This window comes from Delphinapterus leucas, chromosome X (genome assembly GCF_059928025.1).
Source record: "Delphinapterus leucas isolate spDelLeu-1000000601 "Yukka" chromosome X, BTC_Dleu_Yukka2, whole genome shotgun sequence".
In the NCBI taxonomy this organism is placed as follows: domain Eukaryota; kingdom Metazoa; phylum Chordata; class Mammalia; order Artiodactyla; family Monodontidae; genus Delphinapterus; species Delphinapterus leucas.
Genome location: NC_143150.1, coordinates 13055012 through 13072278, shown reverse-complemented (window position 1 = coordinate 13072278; position 17267 = coordinate 13055012). Strand labels below are relative to the sequence as shown.

The window sequence follows — 17267 nt, the reverse complement described above, 5'->3', positions numbered from 1 at the left end:
CTCCTTCTCAGAGGACCCAGACTAACACAGCATTCTACACAGAGGGCCCACCATGAGTTAACACCCAGAGGCATGAAAAATCATGACGTGCTCTGAGCACATAGAAATATTGATTTTATCCTCACACCCTTGCTTCTTCTACTGCATAATAATAATAAAACCTAGCTACCATTTATTGAACAAATATTCTATGCCAGGCACAGCCTAAGCCCTCACCATGCGTTACTTGGTTGAATCCTCACAGTAAGCCCATGATGTAGGTGCCAATATTCATCCCCCTATTACACTGTCCTTTTTATTTTTGGCTGCGGCATGTGGGATATTAGTTCCCTGACCAGGGATCGAACCATCGCCCCCTGCATTGGAAGCACAGAGTCTTAACCACTGGACCACCAGGGAAGTCCCATCATCCCCCTACTACAAATGAAGGAACCTGCATCCCTTCAAGTGGCACCTCTGGAGAAACTAGACATGAGAGAGAATGCATAGGACAGAACTGGGCCTGGGCACAAAGGAGCGCCTGCCTCATACATAGCCCAATCCAGGTCACCAGGGTATTGAGATGTGGGATCCTGGCCAGAGGGGTGGGTACAGAGGGAGAAGCTGGGCAAAATCAGAGAAGGCCTTTTATGTCCTGATAAGAAGCTTCAACTTGGTCCTCTGAGAAACAGGGAACCACCAGAAAGTTTTAAGCAGGGAAAGGGCATGTGTTTTCAAAAGAATGCTCTGCTGGCAGAATGAAGGATGGACTGGAGTAAGCAGAAATGGAAGCATCTCTGTGTATGCTTCCATCTTGTCTGCTGGCTTGTGAGGTCCTAAAGAGTAGAATCCTATTTTTTGTTTGTTTTGCTTTCATCTCTATGCCCCTGTAATGATTAGGAAAGTGTTTAACACAAAGTAACTACTCAAGAGGCCACTCCAAATCTACCAGGCTAGGCCTCACCTCACTGCCCAACATTTTAATTAAGACCACCCCAAAAGTTTAATGACCAACCTTTGAACATTCCTGCTTGGACACTGGAAGTCTCCGTCTAGGCAATCTAGAAAGGGAAAGTTACACGTATGAAGGGTAGAAGTTCCTCTCAAAACTATCTTCCACCAACTACTTGTTTCATGAACTCTCTTTGAAGCTGACATCAATCACATTTGTTGATCCTAACTGTGGGGACAAAGGTGGTCATTAAACACTTGGTTTTTGAAGGTTTACCAGGTCAATGAGCCAGATCAGGCTTAAGACCCAGAGGTCTTATGCAAAGAACACTGGACAAAAACCAAAATTGGGTTCTGGATACCGGCGCAATATCCAAAGGTGATCTTTGGGAAAACATATCCCATAGGTCTATTTTTTCATCATAAAGTAGAAATAAGACCTACCCTACTTAAGGTGTCAATTATACTAGAAGATGTTATCAAGGGGCTTTGAAAACAGTAGTATGTTAAATACTGTATTTGTTCACTTAAAAATTTCTTAACAGGGTAGATCTCAAGAGTTCTTAACACACACACACACAAATAAACATAAGGGCAGGAAACTTTCTTGGAGGTGATGGATATGTATATTATCCTGATTGTGGTGATGGTTTCAAAGGGTGTATGGATATGTTTAAATCCATCAAATTGTATGCATTAAATATGGGCAGTATTCTGTATAACAATCCCACCTCAATAAAGTTGTTTAAAAAAAAAAGACTAGTGGGCTTCCCTGGTGGCGCAGTGGTTGAGAGTCCGCCTGCCAATGCAAGGGACGTGGGTTCGTGCCCCGGTCCGGGAGGATCCCGCATGCCGCGGAGCGGCTGGGCCCGTGAGCCATGGCCGCTGAGCCTGTGCGTCTGGAGCCCGTGCTCCGCAACGGGAGAGGCCACAGCAGTGAGAGGCCCGCATACCGCAAAAAAAAAAAAAAAAAAGACTAGTGACCACCAATTCTGATTTGCAGCAACACTAAGGGATGGTGTGATATTATCCAAGAATTCTCAAAATACAATTGATTTTCCTTTCCTTTCATCTGTCAAACGGCATTTTTAGTTGGAAGTGTACTGCTAGGAAATCAAATAATAATGAAAATCAATTCCCAAAAGGCTATGCATTGCTTCAGCTGGAGCCAGAAACCCTCCTTAGGTCCTGGACAGTAGAAAGGTCACCTGATGGTGGCCTGATGTCCTTTCTCAGAGTCGGCCTTTTTTCTCATTGCTACCTCCTGACTTGACTGATGAAACACCGAAGTTGTTGGGCCCTACTTGTGATAACCAAAATAACCTTACCAAAAAAAGGAATCATTACCTCCAAACAGCCTGAAGTGGTTTGTGTCAGAGAAGAGAGTTTCAGTGACTCAGAAACTATCAGATCTGCATGAGCAAAGGGACTGAAGCTGGCTATCAATGGTTGGTTGCTCCTGTAAAATGTGGCATCTCCAGTCCTCTGGGCTGAGACAACCACTTCCAGATCACACACACAGACACACATGCACACTATCATTTCCAGAGCCCAAAGCATTCAGCAGGAGGTTTTAAATCAAATTTCAAACTGATTTAGTAAACTGGTATTGTTTTGACTTAGAAGGTGGGTAAAAAATAGAGGAAACTAAGTCCATTCTTATAAAAAGGAACTTGCTCTAGGCTATTTTGGCAAAAGAATTAAACAAACAACTACAGAAATCATTTTCCAAACCCAAATTAATTATTTCCAGTTATAAAGTATGTTTAATGGTAGGAAATTAATAATGATGACAGTAATGGACACCATTATATTGAACACATTCTATGCGCACGGCACTTTACATGTATTATCTTTATTCCTCACAACAACCAAAGTTAACAGTCTGTCTACATTTCAAATTAAAAACAAAATAAAAAAATGAGTCTCAGAGAGACAAATGTGCCATAAATCAAGTAAATGGCAGAGATAAGGTGAAAACCAAGATATCTAAAAAGCTCAGGTTTTTAGATGGCAATGAAAGGTGGTAGAACATTTCTCCCTTTCCTAATCTCAATCTTTCCTCCACCCTCCCTGCAGTCCTGCCCCCCCCGCCCCCCATACCCAACCCGGTTCCCTGCCCCGCCCCTCCCCTGCCACATTCAGACACTCATTTCCAGAGAGGGGCATTAAAATGTAATGGGCTGATCACGGGTTTTTACCAAACAAACCTGCAGTTAAGTTCTGACCGTGCCATTTACTAGCTCCAAAGACTTCAGTGGTACAAATGACTTGTTGGATCTCAATTTTCAATTAAGATTAAATTAAATAAACATACACATTGCCTGGTACGTAGACACTCACTGTATTTGTTGCCTTTCCCCTCACTCTCTTTTGATAGCCTAAAGATCAAATAAAGATGAAGAACAGCACCCTACCAGGGCAGTCCCAAAGGCTACATATTTTGATTTCACTTATACGAGGTTCTGGAAATGAGAAAACTATAGAGACAGAAATCAGAGCAGTGGTTGCCAGGGGTTGGCAACATAGGGAGGACACTGACTACAAAGGAGCACGAGGGAACACTCTGGGTGGCAGAAAATTCTATTATCTTGACTTCAGTGGTGGCCACAAGCTATATTTTGTCAAAATTCATAGACTTGTACATACATAAAAAGTGTGAATTTTATGTAAAGTGTATCTCAATAAACCTAAAGAAAAGCATACTATCTCAGAAATGGCCAACTATTTCAGGTAGAGATCTACATCTAATAGAACTAAAACTGCTGAGTTTTGACTGAAAGTTCAAGATCCATGATTAAAGAACAGGAAGACACGGAGGACAAAGTTCATGACAGTGTTGTGTGTCTTTCACTGCTCATTGATATAACTATGTAAAAAAAAATGGCTCTTGTAAGAAGGGGATAAATGTATAATTTAGGACCAAAATATCCCATTTGCTATTTGTTTGAAACAGATCAACTTAAAATGATAAATGGCCACTAACTGTCCTCACCAACTGCTTGAGTTTGTAGATGACTCATTCAAAGTATTGCTTAATAAGACAGGAACTTGTTCAAGTACTAATTCTCCTCACTTTACAACGTTCTGATTTACCAGAGCAGGAAAGAAGCATTTTCATTCTGTGCAATTTCTTTCTCTTGATTAGAGTTCTGAAGAGACATGCGAGAAGCTTATCTTGGCAGCAGAGGCTGCCAGGTGGGAGAAGGTGAAGAGTTGTCCAACCTTCCCCGAACCCCCAAAGGGCCTTTCTCCCTGTATGGCAGGCAGGCTGTTCAGTGATAGTTGCAGGCAGGTGTCTAGCCATGGATAAGCCAGTGAGCGTGGTCCTAGGTTGGCAGGGAGCTACAGTCAAAACAATGGTAGGAGTCTTTTAAGTAGCATTCTCAGTGCTCCAAGGGAGACCTAAAGTGAAAAATAGGCTATAGAAGACTTGTCTTCATTTCTTTACTCATCCATTCATCCAACACATATCTATTGACTGCCCATTCTGGGCCAGTCTCTGTGTTAAGGCTGAAGACACAGAGATAACTGCCTGGTGTAGAGTAGTTTACAATCTTCGGGTGGCAGGCATGGGGGTGTATAAGGGGCAACAGCAGCCAACAGGTCAAAGTACACCTTAATAGAAAAGGAAGGTCAGAGTTGTGATTTATTCCTCCCTGTGTACCATTTTCCGTCAGGCTTTCACAGTGCCCCGGGAGTTCACCGTGGAGATGAGACGGGCAGTCATTCCAGGTAGCAGCAACAACATATGCAAGAGAAGTGTGAGTAAGCACGATGTAGCCAGGAAACTGTAGGAAATTTGGGGGCACTGAGAGCCTGATGAAAAATGGTGTGTATGGGACTGGAGAGGCAAGCATGAACCAGAAGGCTGAGGGATTCATAAGTTGTGTCAAAGAGCTAGATGTCTGTTTGCGGGGTAGACAATGGGGAGCCTATTAGGAGGGGAGTAACAAACGAAGACTTGCATTTAGAAAGATGATTCCAAGGGCAAGTCAACGATAGACAGAGGCAGAAAGGAGACTCTCCTCTCTCTTTATTGAGTAGCTGAAAAGCTGGTGGTGGACCAGAAAGTTGGTGTTAAGTGAAGCGGCAGAAAGAGCCCCTCCATGAACCAACCTTCAGTCATGCAGAAGAAATGACCCATTCCCCTACCCACTGCATGCCTCTAGCTAGCAATCATGATTATTTATTTCTCTATCCCCCCTGGAGTAGCAGCTCTCTAAGGACAGGAATGGTGACAAACACACACACACACAGACACACACACACACATATGAATGCCTGGCTAAAAGTAGACGTTGAGTAACTGTTGACTGAATGAATAAGTGAATAAATATATGAATGAATTGATAGTTTGGGGCCCAAGAAACCAGTTGAGAGCTGTCGAAAATGTTATTGATGGGTTATTTTGGGAGTTGGTAAGTTACCCATCACATGGAAAGTTGAACTAGATGTCTTTGAAAGTCTCTTCCAATGTGAAGATTTATGATTTGAGGCCACTCCCTGTGAAAGTAACAAGTGGCTGAAAAGGGGATTCATGAGATTTGTTCTAAGGAAAGACCAAAAAAATGATCAAATAAAAAACGTCAAGGAGTTTATAACATCAGGGAATAACAAACTAAGGCAGCTAAAAGGTGACAGATTTTTATAAAGAGAATGGAAAACACTGACTGTCACAATTAAGCTTCTGAAGGCAGGCAGTACGGTAGATCAGGCCCTGTCATCTATAGAGACACCTCCATATTGGAGGGAAGGAATTGGAGATGGACTCAGAAGCGAGCTCTAGGAGGAAATCCAGGTAGGCAAGAGAGCATAATTGGCAAAGGAGAGTGGGCAGCAACAGGCAGAGGTCCAGATAGGTGGTCAATGAGCCAACATCAGGATACTCAGCAAGGAGAAAGCAGACAGAATACTATAACAGGTAAATCTGGTAAAAAGCAAATGGTCAGTGAGCATCAACAAAATCAACAATGGGTAGCAGAGTCCCAAACACAGGCATGGGTCCAGGCAGAGTTCAAGTTCCGGAGAGGCCTGGCTAAAAGAAAGCATATTTCTACCCTTGGAGCAACTGTGGCACCAACCACTATACCCAGACAAGGACTTCACAGACAGGCCCAGGTTCTGGCATGGAAGTACAAGGCCAGTCTTAATTACAAGGAACTAAGCAAGAGCAGCCTTAAAAAATGTAAGCACACAAAGTCAAAATGAGACTAGCAGACATGCCGATCTGCTGAGCTGGCAGCCAGAGGTTCCCAAATTCTCTCCAGCTCAGGACAGGCTGGGGCCCAAAGCCTCGTTCAGGGCTGACCCACCCCAGCTCTGTCCACTGGAGAGCAGTGAAGACATGGAAGTCAGCAGGCCCTCACAGCCCTCCCAACATCAAACAGCATGAGGCAAGGCCATGAGCAGAGAAGATCGGCAATGAAAGAGAAAGAGCGAGTCTGTCACATGGGAAGGACCAAGGAAGAGGAATATGGAATTCAGTGTATAGAGATCTCTGTTCACCCACCTCCACTTTCTCTACCTACCATCACTTCCCTAATCCAGAATACATATCTTAAAAAGCTCTATGCCTCATAGCTATTACCCAGAAATCTTTTTCCTAATGTACTGTATCATATCATACCATGAAATTGGGTGGACAGCCCATATTGCTACTCTTATTTCCCATTCTGAACCACAAACTTACATAGTCTTGAGGGGTATAAGCAATGCTCTGACCTATCCACTCTTAACTATATGGATGAAAATCTGAGGACCACCGAGGGAAGTCACATAATAAAACTGCCCCCAGGCTTCCCTGATGGCGCAGTGGTTAAGAATCTGCCTGCCAATGCAAGGGACATGGGTTCGAGCCCTGGCCCGGTTAGATCCCACATGCCGTGGAGCAACTAAGCCCGTGCACCACAACTACTGAGCCTGCACTCAAGAGCCCACGAACCACAACTACTGAGCCCGTGTGCCACAACTACTGAAGCCTGTGTGCCTAGAGCCCATGCTCCAAAACAAGAGAAGCCACCACAATGAGAAGCCCCCACACCGCAACGAAGAGTGGCCCATGTTCACCGCAGCTAGAGAAAGCCCGCGTGCAGCAACAGAGACCCAACGCAGCCAAAAATAAAAACAAACAAATAAATAAATTTATTAAGAAAAAAAAAAACCTACCCCCAAAACTACACAAGTAGTGGCAGAGCCTATGATAACACCCAGGTGTCTCTACTCCTTTCATGTTTGCAGTGTCATCAAATCTGTTATTAGGAAGAAAAATTGAGTTAAATGCATTCATTCCTAATTTTTAACCCTTTCCACTGAGCTCACACACAGCCCAACAGAAAACCTCTTTCCATCTGCACAGACATTCCTTGATACATGACAGAATGAAAATCCACTAGAGGCTACACAGTTTAGATTATCCAACTCCAAAGCAAGAGAAAGCCTCAAGCAACACCATCTGATTATGCGACTTTGCTGCTGTGGAGAATTAATCAAATTCATCCTAGAGGTTCATCTGCTGCATGACACACTCATTCTTTGATAGCAAAACTCTTCTTTTCCTAGTACTTTCTTTTTTTTTTAATTTATTTATTTTTGGCTCGCTGGGTCTTTGTTGCTGTGCGTGGGCTTTCTCTAGTTGCAGCGAGTGGGGGCTACTCTTCGTTGCGGTGCGCGGGCTTCTCATTGCGGTGGCTTCTCTTGTTGCAGAGCACGGGCTCTAGGAACGTGGGCTTCAGTAGTTGTGGCACGTGGGCTCAGTAGTAGTGGCTCACGGGCTCTGGAGCGCAGGCTCAGTAGTTGTGGCACACGGGCTTAGCTGCTCTGTGGCATGTGGGATCTTCCCGGACCAGGGCTCGAACCCGTGTCCCCTGCATTGGCAGGCAGATTATTAACACTGCACCACCAGGGAAGCCTTTCCTAGTGCTTTCTGATCTTCATCTGTTACTGTGACTAGCATTTGAAAGAATGTAAATAAGCAGGAGGTTGCTTGATCCCTAATATCTATATAATCCTTTGTACTTATACAAAAGCTGGGAAGATAGAAAGGGTCTCATTTCCACTATTATTTCTGAATAAAAAATGAGTGAAGAGAAGGTAAGAAAGTCTAATAACTGATAAATCATGAATAATTGAGATGCCATAACATTTGAAGAATGTGATTTAAATTATTTAACAATATTCATCAGTGGTCAAACAGAATTTTGTTGAAAAGCTCAGTATATTCAGAAAAGCTAAACAAATATACACTGTACACCAACAACTTGACCTTGACCAACTTTTGTTACCTACAAAGTATTGGCTATTCCTTAAATATGGTTTATTTCTCCAATTAGTAAGAGTGGGCCTTGGGGGGAATAAAACCCTAAAATTTACCTAAAACCATGTTTTCTTTAACTCAAAGTAACATCTGTTGAATAAATAAATGAAATGAACCATATTCCTCTCCAGAATCATAGAGGTAGAAAAATCAGTTTTAAAAAAGACTTAACTTCACAGTGAAGAAAGCTGACAAATGCTACCCCAGCCAAGTGATCAAGTTAACATCATCAGTAGAAAGTCACGTTGATACTATGCATGGTGGATAAGATGTGATGAGGACAGCCCTTCACTTCTCCAGTCTTCCTCCTAAAAAGCCATAATCCACATCTTATCTTGAGAAAAACATCAAACAAATCCTAACTGAGGGATCTGCTACAAAATCCCTAACCGGTACTCCTCAAAACTGTCAACGTCATCAAAACCAAGGAAAGTTTGAGAAACTGTCACATCCAAGAGGAGCCTAAGGAGACAGGATGACTAATTATGGTATGGTATTCTCGATGGGATCCTGGAACAGAAAAAAGGATATTAGGGACAAACTGAAGAAATGTGAATGAAGTATGGACTTCAGTTAGTAATAACATAATAATATTGGTTCATTAATTGTGACAAATGTACCATTACTAATATAAGATAATAATAAGGGAAACTGTGTAGGGGCATATGTGAACTCCCTGTACCATCTCTGCAAAGTTCCTATAAATCTGAAATTATCCTAAAATGAAAAGTTTACTAAAAAAGTTTAAGACAAATTCTAAAAATAAGTACTGAATTCTTCCAGGTGCTGAACAGATACAAATATATAAGAGATATTAGACAGTAACATTAACAAATTAAGAGTATAAACATTCTTTGACTGTTTTTTTTGGGGGGGGCATATCTCTCAAATTGAGGGAGTCCTCTTAGCCCTTATTAGCCAGAACTTGGATTAATAAATGTACACAGCTAAGGGAATTCCCTGGTGGCACAGTGGTTAAGGATCTGCCTGCCAATGCAGGGGACACGGCTCCGAGCCCTGGTCCGGGAAGATCCCACATGCTGTGGAGCAACTAAGCCCGTGCGCCACAACTACTAAGCATGTGCTCTAGAGCCCGCGAGCCACAACTACTGAGCCTGCGTGCCACAACTACTGAGCCCGTGTGCCTAGAGCCCGAGCTCCACAACAAGAGAAGCCACAGCAATGAGAAGCCCATGCACCTCAACGAAGAGCAGCCCCAGCTCGCTGCAACTAGAGAAAGCCCGTGCGCAGCAACAAAGACCCAACATAGCCAAGAATAAATAAATAAATGTGCGCAGCTAAAAAATCCCCCAAATTTTCTATGTACCTTATGATAGGTGTATTATCTTAAGTTATTTATATATCCAATGATAATGAGGCATGTTGCTTGCTATTTTCCCTACTGAGGAGTCAACCTAGAATCCAAAACTACTAATAATATACTAAAGGTTAACTTCACCAAAAAGTTTATTGTTTACTTTCTGTGTGCCTTTCAATCTTTCTGAGAAGTGCTTTAAGTGTATTTTAGGAGCCAAGAACATGAATTAGGGATGCGGTGAGGAAGAGTAAGTGGGGCTGCTGGAGACAGTGTTCCCGTGGAGCTGACCCTGGTCATCAGTCTCTGAGCAAGTACTGTCACTTGTTTTAATTCCTTTTCCCTCATCCTTTGCTCCCTTTAAATCTGGTGATTTCTAGGAATGAACCTTCTTTATGACATATGCTGTATATTATTTGGTTTGAAGAAGCCTTGAGTTTGTGAAGTAAAGCGATGTTCTTTTTCAAAGCTCTCAGTTCTTAAAATATCAGAACTTGCAAAAAGCAAATGCAGGGTTGTTATTATCCCTTCAGATCAATAGCTCAGTCACTGCTATGAGCTATTAAAAAAGGAGTTAGGAAGACAAGCAAATCTTTTGGGCTGCATCTATTCTGGCAAAAGAAGCACAGCAGAGAGGCACCAACATATTAAAAACCATTTTAGCAAGTGAGTTCTTGCCAAGCAAAAGAAAATCCTGGGCCACTCTATCTACCCAAATGTTTTCATAGAGGTTTTAGCTAGCAGGCAATTAAATTCTAGGAGCAGCTACAGGCAAACAGAGGCTTGGAGGCTAAGGAATGAGAGTATATGTGGGCAACAGCTAGACACAGGAGCATTTGCAAAACCACGTTAGGTTCCCCTAAGTTCCCCAGCACAAATATTCACTTTAATTTCAAATCCCTTCATCAGCTGAAATATACTTCACAATTTTTTTTTTTTTTTTTTTTTTTGCGGTACGCGGGCCTCTCATTGTTGTGGCCTCTCCCGTTACGGAGCACAGGTTCCAGACGCGCAGGGTCAGCAGCCACAGCTCACAGGCCCAGCCGCTCCGCGGCACGTGGGATCTTCCCGGACCAGGGCACAAACCTGTGTCCCCTGCATCGGCAGGTGGACTCCCAACCACTGCGCCACCAGGGAAGCCCCTATACTTAATAATTTAAATAAGCATTTGAGGTCGGGGAGGGTGGAAGGCGGCAAGATGGTGTTGGAAAGCACTATGGTTTGCATGGACAACAGTGAGTATATGCAGAATGGGGACTTCTTACCCACCCGGCTACACGCCCAACAAGACACTGTCAACATAGTCTGTCACTCCAATGTGGGCCTCATCACACTGGCCAATGACTGTGAAGTGCGGACCACACTCACCCCTGACACCGGCCACATCCTGTCTAAGCTCCACACTGTGCAACCGAAGGGCAAGATCACCTTCTGCACTGGCATCTGCGTGGCCCATCTGGCCCTGAAGCACCAACAGGGCGAGAATCACAAGATACGAATCATTGCCTTTGTGGGAAGCCCCATGGAGGACAATGAGAAGAATCTGGTGAAACTGGCTAAACGCCTCAAGAAGGAGAAAGTAAATGCTGACATTATCAATTTGGGGGAAGAGGAGGTGAGCACAGAAAAGCTGACCACCTTTGTAAACACACTGAATGGCAAAGATGGAAGCGGTTCTCATCTGGTGACAGTGCGTCCTGGGCCCAGCCCAGCTTGGCCAATGCCCTCATCAGTTCTCCGATTCTGGCTGGGGAAGGCAGTGCCATGCTGGGTCTTGGTGCCAGTGGCTGAATTTGGAGTGGATCCCAGTGCTGATCGTGAGCTGGCCCTGGCCCTGCGTGTTTCTATGGAAGAGCAGCAGCAGCCGCAGGAGAAGGAGGTGCGGTGGGCAGCTGCTGCCTCTGCCGCTGAGGTGGGAAGCGCTACGACTGGGACTGAAGACTCGGACGATGCCCTGCTGAAGATGACCATCAGCCAGCAGGAGTGTGGCCGCACGGGGCTCCCTGACCTAAGCAGTATGACTGAAGCAGAACAGAATGCTTACGCCATGCAGATGTGCCTCCAGGGCGCAGAATTTGGCCAGGCAGAATCAGCTGACATTGATGCCAGTTCGGCCATGGACACACCTGAGCCTGCCAAGGAGGAGGAGGATTATGACGTGATGCAAGACCCCGAGTTCCTTCAGAGTGTCCTGGAGAACCTCCCAGGTGTGGATCCCAACAATGAGGCCACTTGAAATGCCACGGGCTCCCTGGCCTCCCAGGCCACCAAGGATGGCAAGAAGGACAAGAGGCAGGAGGACAAGAAGTGAGACTGGAGGGAAAAGGGAGCTGAGCCTGTGCAGGGGGCCGAGTACGGTGGGGTGGGATATAGGGTTAGATGTGTTGTCTATAACTACTGCAACCTAAATAAAGCTTGGCAACGTTTTTTTCTTAAAAATAAATAAATAAATAAGCATTTGAAACATGTCAACTGCATATGCCTGTCTCCTGATTAAAGTAAAAATTAAAAAAGGAGACACCAAAAAATAATGGAGAAGGCCCCACTCAGCGAGAAAGATGTTATCTGGAATCTCATATTTAAAAAACAAACTCTTGGGATCTCCCTGGCGGTCCAGTGGTTAAGACTCTGCACTCCCAATGCAGGGGGCATGGGTTCGATCCCTGGTCAGGGAACTAAGATCCCGCATGCCGCATGGTAGCAAAAAAAAAAAACAAAAAAACAAAACCCCCACAACTCTTGGGCTACGCTTAGTAACTTGTTTCCAAAGAGTACAGTATGGAAAAGAGGAAAAACAGCAGCTTTAAAGTGGAGGAATCAGGTAAACACTACTTTAGACAGGTGATCAAGGTCAATGCCAACCATGATGTCATGTTAATAATTTGTACTCTTTACACCTGAAACTAACACAACATTGTAAATCGACTATAGTTCAATAAAAAATTTTTTTTAAATGTACTCTTGATATGGTGTAATGAAAATGGCATTTTACCTCACCAGTCTTCCTCTCAAAACTCAATAAGCGCCAGTCTAATCATAAGAAAAATGGACAAATCCCAATTGAGGGACATTCTACAAAATATGTGACTAGTATTCCTCAAAACTGTCAATGTCATCTAAATCAAAGAAAGTCTGAGAAACTGTCACAGCCAAGAGGAATCTAATGAGATATAACTAAATGTGATGTGGTATCCTGACTAGGATCCTATAACAGGAAAATGACATTAATGGAAAACTGAGGAAATCTGAATAATTAAGTATGGATTTTAGTTAATAATAATGTATCAATATTGGTTCATCAATTGTGACAAATGTACATTACTGCATAAGATGTTAATAATATAGGAAACTGCATGTGGGATGTGAAAACTCTGTACCATGTACGCAACTTTTCTGTAAATCTAAAACTATTCTAAAATTTAAAGTTTTTAAAAACATTGAAAAAAATCTTTTGTTGGTTATCTCCCTTCTCCATTCAAATCCTGTGCTTCTAACCAAATATTACAAAGAGAATCAATGAGCCTTGGGCATCTGTTATATGAGAAAGAAACCTGCAATTAACTTCCTATGGATCACTTAATAGTCACCAGGTGGGAATGGTTTGTCAACACTGTCCTTGAGTCAAACATGGAGCAAATTTAAAGTCAATGGCAAAATCGGGGATGAGTGACCTTTAACAATGCAGTCAATCCATCAGCAAAAGTTTGATGATGTAGCACAGCCCTGAAATCTAAACACAGCCAAGAATATGCACATCTAAACCTTGCTAATGCTTCAAAATGCATTAGATACAAATCTAGAAACTATGACAACCTAAGCTTTAGCAAAAATAATTTTGACCCTGTATAATAAACATTAAAAAATTAATGGGACTTCCCTGGCAGTCCAGTGGTTAAGACTCCTCGCTTCCACTGCAGGGGGCATGGGTTTGATCCCTGGTCGGGGAACTAAAATCCCACATGCCACGCACTGCGGCCAAAAAAAAAATTAAAAGCAAAGCACTCCAACACTAGAATCATGGGCATTATCAGTTTTACAAGCATTTCCTGGAATCGGATGGCACTACATAAAAGTTAGATTCAGAGGGGTGAAGGCTGAAAAATACTGTGAATTTCTAAAGTCCAGGTTTGGGTTGATTGATCAAGCAGACCTTGTTTACATTTCAGTTGATATCTGAAGACAATTGATAAAATGGGGGGTGGGGGAGGGTGGCAGCTGAAAAGTAGTTTATTACCACCCACTGTTGATTAGAAACAATGTACCTAACTGCAAAAGTAGGATTAAGTTGCACTTCATATCTTACTTAGTCAGAGTCAACCTTCAGTCAGTATTTTTATAGAACCCTGGTTCTCAAACATTAATTCTGCATCAGCGCCACCTGGAGGGTGTGTTACACCAGATTGTCAGGTCCCACCCAGTTTCTGATACAGTAGGTCTGAATCAGAAGCCTGGGCATTGCATTTCTAACAGCTCCCAGGTGATGCTGATACTTGTCTTTTATAAACATTCCAACAACTTTAAAAAACCTATGATCAAATGTAAGCACCTCAATAAAATCTAAAACCAAATTTAAATAATTTGGGAATTTTCTGCCCTTTTTCTTTAGCAACAAGTACTTCTTAAGAATTTATTCCAGTACTCGGCACTATACCAGACACTGGCCCTGGGCACAGAGCACTAAGTAAAAGCACACATGCCCTTTTAAATTTTGTTCTGGGGGAAGGCAGCTAATAACTAGCTCCAAGATTCATTATTAATTACAGTTGCAGAATAGAAGAGAAGTACAAGGTGCTATGAGACCCCATTGAGATTGGGTGGTCTGACTGCAGCGGGGGTCGGAAGGTTTCCTTAAGGATGCTTGAGTTCAGTACTGAAGGAATAGAAATGGGGCCCTTGGGGGAGGATTCCACACAGTGGGAGCAGTGTGCGGGAGGAGGGCGAGCCCTGAGGGAAGGCCAGTGTGACTGCAGTGTACAAGGCGAGGGGCAAAGGTCAGAGATGTTATTGCACAGGCAGGCAGAGCCTGGTGTGCACAATAAGGAGTTGAAATCTTACTCTGTGAAGGGAACCACTAGGGATTCTTAGCATGAAACTGACTTAAACTAATGCTATGTTTTAAAAAAATCAGTCTAGCTGCTTCGCAGAGATGGATTAAGCTTGGCAAGACTGGATCCCAAAAATATTCAGGAGGCATAATCTTTGGAATTTGGTGAGGGACTGGGTAAGCTGGAGGGAGAGGAGAAAAGATTCAAGGGTAACTTCCAAGACTATAAAACGCTATGAAGTGATTAGCAGTGCTTTTCCAGTCTGACTTGAGTTTTTCTCTGTGGTGTAGCATGACAGGCAAAAAATGTATTTTATCTGTGTCTAGAAAAGGACTGGACTCACAAAATACTTAAAATAGTAGGATAACAGATCAAATGCTTCCCTTTTCCAAGAAGAGAAAATTCCTTTTGACAGCATTATATATTAAGCTCAAAGTTAACCTTACTGTCTCCCTTCAAGATTGTGGAAGCAAAGACCGACAGGGTTACTCATTCTGTAGTCTGTGAACTACAAGAGCATTTTATTTTTACCTTTCTCATGGCATTTATCACTTCCTGCCTTGTATTTTCGTTATGTATCTGTGTATCTTATCTCCTTTCCTAAACTGTAAGTTCTCTAATGAAAGATAATGATTACTAACATAGAAATAAACCCGAGACAATCTATCTACCCACATCTAGGGGTGTTGTAGGTGGGAAGGGCATTAGAGTAAAAACAGGCAGAAAATCCTTTTCTTTTGTCTCATTAACCAAACGGGTTGTCATTAAAAACAAAAAAAGTGATGCAGAAGTAGGAAAAGGTGCTTATTATGTATTTTACATTGACATATAACTTAAAGCAGCACTCGAATATAATTAAAGAAAATAATGAAGTGTTGGAAACTACTGCTTTCTCTAACTGGAAGGGCAACTAAGCAAGATTTTGGATGACCAAGCGTGGACATGAAAATACTTCTATTCTTTTTATGTCACCACATCCTTAAAACTGCACTGACAATGGCTGACTGAAATTAACCAGAGTTCTACAGCAGAGTCAAATCATCAATAATTCCTACACTTAGAAAAAAAATTACCCTGCCACCCCCCAAACCCTATAAAACAAGTATGTGCAACACTCTCTGAACTGAGTGTTGCAGAGGGATCTTAGTCCCTCCTTTCTTAGGGAGCTAAGTTTACCATCTTATCAAAGAGCCAAGAAAAAATCTCTCAGACAGATGCCTCAGTCCAGGCCCTAGCATGGTAATTCACGAATTCATTGTTTAAGGCTTTCTTGTATTGCTTGCTCTAAATGAAACTGTAGTATAATGGTGCCTTTTCCACTAACCTGAACACTTTCAGATAAGGTCTAAGATTCAGGCATGTAAAAGCCTACCCTGGGTTATGGTAACCTCAGAACAACTCAGAATGGTATTTCTTGCTCACAGACTTCATTCAGAGCTTTATTGAAATGGCACCTTGCCAATGAGGCCTTCCTTTGTTGCTCTATTGAAAAACTGCAACCGCTACCACCTGATACTTCCTATCTTCCTTCCCTGCTTTCTTTTCCCTTTACCACTCATCACTAGCATACAAGATACTACAATTATTTACCTTGTTTATTGTCTGTCTCCCTGTCTACTGGTTGTCCCCCCAAATCTGTTCTTCCTGAGCACCTGGCTTTCCAGCTAGAAACTGCATTTTTCTATCTCCCTTATGACTAGGGAGGACCACGTGACTAAGATTTCGCCAAAGGTATATGTGTAATAGTGATGTGTGAAACTTCCCGGTCATTTTCCTAAAGAAGCTTGCCCTGGACCCCTCTTTCCCTCTAGCTGGCTGGAACTTGAAAACCAAATGCTGAGGAAGGCAGAACTGCCCCACTAGCCTGGGACCCTAGATGATCTTATGGAATAGAAGCTGCCTCCTTGCCCCGGGCTATTACACGCCAGAAAGACAAATATCTACCTTTTTCTGGCCATTGTATTTTGGAGCTCTCAGCTTATCCTTTACCCTAACAATACCCTCCCCCATTAAAATGTAAGGTCCATGGGGGCAGAGATATTCGTCTGTTTTGCTCACCAGTGCATCCCTAGCAAGTAGAAGTGCCTGACACAGGGCACGGTACCTAATACTTGTGAATTGATTAAATAATATTATTAACACTTCCACATCTTCAAACCACCTTCATGGCTTCAAGAAGTTCAGATTACAAGATCCAAATTGCTCCTAAGACAGGGCCCCAGAAGTTCCTATACTCCATTCATTGCCATCTTCCCCCTCCTCCATTGAGTGTGCCCTTCAGCCCCACTAGCCTCCTTTTCAGTTTCCCAACGTGCCTGGCTCTTGCCCAACTCAGCGCCTTTGAACAAGCTGGTTCCAGTATCTACTCCCAAACCCCTCTGCAGAAGTAGCCCCTCCTTCCTTCAGTTATCTGCTTATATGCCATCTCCTCTGACAGAGCTGGCTGGCTACCCTATCAAAAACAGACCTTATTTCTGCTATCTCTGTTTCTAATTCATTTTATTCAAGACTTATGAAAGTGAGTAATTATAATATTTGTTGCCTTATTTTCTTTTTAAAATTTTATTTATTTATTTTTTGGGCTGCTTTGGGTCTTCGTTGCTGTGCGTGGGCTTTCTCTAGTTGCAGCGAGCAGAGGCTTCTCTTGTTGCAGAGCATGGGC

The 17267-nt window shown here is 42.9% G+C and overlaps 1 protein-coding gene and 1 pseudogene across 9 annotated transcripts in view; one reads left to right on the top strand and one right to left on the bottom strand.

The window, feature by feature from the left end:
• ATP11C (ATPase phospholipid transporting 11C (ATP11C blood group)) overlaps nucleotides 1-17267 on the bottom strand; it is a 180541-nt gene that overhangs the window by 143523 nt on the left and 19751 nt on the right. The gene's annotated exons all lie outside the window — the stretch shown is intronic.
• Nucleotides 10668-11888, top strand: LOC111164587 (26S proteasome non-ATPase regulatory subunit 4 pseudogene; annotated as a pseudogene).